Source organism: Penaeus chinensis, chromosome 36, assembly GCF_019202785.1.
Source record: "Penaeus chinensis breed Huanghai No. 1 chromosome 36, ASM1920278v2, whole genome shotgun sequence".
In the NCBI taxonomy this organism is placed as follows: domain Eukaryota; kingdom Metazoa; phylum Arthropoda; class Malacostraca; order Decapoda; family Penaeidae; genus Penaeus; species Penaeus chinensis.
The window spans coordinates 1963203-1965702 of record NC_061854.1 but is presented as its reverse complement, the minus strand read 5'-3'; positions in this window follow the sequence as shown (position 1 = coordinate 1965702).

Sequence of the window (2500 nt, the reverse complement as noted above, 5' to 3'; positions counted from 1 at the left end):
TCTCTCTCTCTCTCTCTCTCTCTCTCTCTCTCTCTCTCTCTCTCTCTCTCTCTCTCTTTCTCCCTCTCCCTCCCTCCCTTTCTCTTCCTCCCTCCCTTTCTCTCCCGCCCTCCCTTTCTCTCCCTCCCTCCCTTTCTCTCCGTCCTTCCCTTTCTCTCCCTCCCTCCCTTTCTCTCCGTCCCTCCCTTTCTCTCGCTCTCTCTCTCTCTCCCTCTCCCTCCCTCCTTCCCTCCCTCCCTCCCTTTCTCTCCCTCCCTCCCTTTCTCTCTCTCTCTCTCCCTCTCTCCCTCCCTCCCTCTCTCTCTCTCTCTCTCTCTCTCTCTCTCTCTCTCTCTCTCTCTCTCTCTCCCTCTCTCCCTCCCTCCCTCTCTCTCTCTCTCTCTCTCTCTCTCCCTCCCTCTCTCCCTCCCTCCCTCTCTGCTGCATTGAAAATCGAGAACTTGGACTCGTGGCGGAAGTGAGCATCGCCTAATGAGTGCTTGTGAAGAGAGCGAAAGTTGGGTCTTCGGTTGTGATGGAAATTGATCGGTTGTGAAAATAAAGATCGTGTTTTTTTTTGTTTTTTTTTTTTGGGGGGGGGAGGGGAAGGGGAATGGGGGATGGGGGATGGGGAAGCAAATAAGAGATGGATTTTGCGTTTTTGTTCTTTTCTTTTTTCTTTCTTTCGTTCTTTTTTCTTTTCTTTTGGGGGGGGGGTGGGAAGGGTAGGGGAGGGGAAGGGGGTAAGAATGGGGGAAAGGGGAAGTAAATAAGAGATGGATATTGGAAGGGGGGGGGGAGAGGGAGGGGAAGATGGGGGAAAGAAAAGAATGTGGATAGAGGAAAAGGAAATGGACGAAGAAAGGAAAGGGCGAGGGAAGGAGAAAGAAGGAGGAAAAGCGGAGAGGAGAAGAAGCCAGATGAATAAAAGGAGGAAGAGAAAATGAGTAAAAGGGGTAAGAGGAAGAAGCCAAATGAGGGAAAGGGGGGGGCGGGGGGGGGGGGGGCGGGGGGAGCACCATCCACGTCGATATTCCCCCCCCCTCTTCCCCCCCAGGACCCCTCTCCGCGGTCATAATTGATAAAATGACACAACTGGATATCACATAATTGCATTTTTATTACGTGAAAAACTCATTTTTAGCGTATCAGCCAAAGAGGGTTCCGACGAAAAAAAAAAAAAAAAAAAAAAAAAAGTTACGAACGAACGCCGATAAAGAGAGAAAATGATACGAACACGCGGATAAAAAAAACCCAGAGAAATAAAAGAAATAAAAGCTTAAAACACGTGTTATTAGTGCTTAAATCATTGTCAATTTACCGGATGACTAACAGAATTTAAAACGGCTTTTTAAATCTTAATTTCTAAAAAGATATATTTATTTCCCTTCTTTTTATATCGCAAAACGAAAAAGGTCGTTTCCTCGTTCTTGATAAGCGAAGGGCGGTGCACCATGCGCCAGGCTTAATTCTAAAACAATTAACAATTATACCATCATCAGTGGATGTCACGTGCTTTGGTAATGACCTAATTAGTCGATCTTGTCGTTAGGCTGAAGATTAATGAAATTTGCACCCGTTTTCGCTCATTTGTTCTCTCTCTCTCTCTCTCTCTCTCTCTCTTCTCTCTCTCTCTCTCTCCTCTCTCTCTCTCTCTCTCTCTCGTTCTCCCTCTCGGTGTCTCTCTCTATCTCTCCCTCCCTCCCTCCCTCCCTCTCGCTCTCTTACTCTCTCGCTCTTTACTCTCTCTCTCTCTCTCTCTCTCTCTCTTCTCTCTCTCTCTCTCTCTCTCTCTCTCTCTCTCTCTCTCTCTCTCTCTCTCTCTCTCTCTCCCCTGTCTCTCTCTCTCTCTCTCTCTCTCTCTCTCTCTTCTCTCTCTCTCTCTCTCCTCTCTCTCTCTCTCCTCTGTCTCTCTCTCTCTCTCTCTCTCCTCCCTCTCTCTCTCTCTCTCCCCCCCTGTCTCTCTCTCTCTCTCTCTCTCTCTCTCTCTCTCTCTCTCTCTCTCTCTCTCTCTCTTCTCTCTCTACTCTTCCCCCCTCTCTCTCTCTCTCTCCCCCCTTTTTTCTCTCTCACTCTCTCTCTCGTCATGCTCTCTTCGCTCATCTCTCTCTCTCTCTCTCTCTCTCCCCTCTTCCTCATTCTCTCAGTCGTTTGGATTAACAGTAGGGAAACTAAGACTAACGAGAGAGAAAGAGAGAGAGAGAGTGATAGAAAGAGAGAGAGAGAGAGGGATGAACCGTATTCATGTTGACAAATGTAGAAAAGTACGAATGAGAAAGAGAGACAGAGACAGAGAAGACAAAGACAAAGAGAAGAGAGAGAGAGAGAGAGAGAGAGAGAGAGAGAGAGAGAGAGAGAGAGAGAGGGAGAGAGAGAGAGAGAGAGAGAGAGAGAGAGAGAGAGAATTCATCTCCTCACGAAGGGACACGCAAATATCGTTTCTGTGATATTAATTCTTGTATTGTGTGCTTGCGTGTGTGCGTGTGAGTGTGAGTGTGGATGTGTGTGTGTGTGTGCGTGG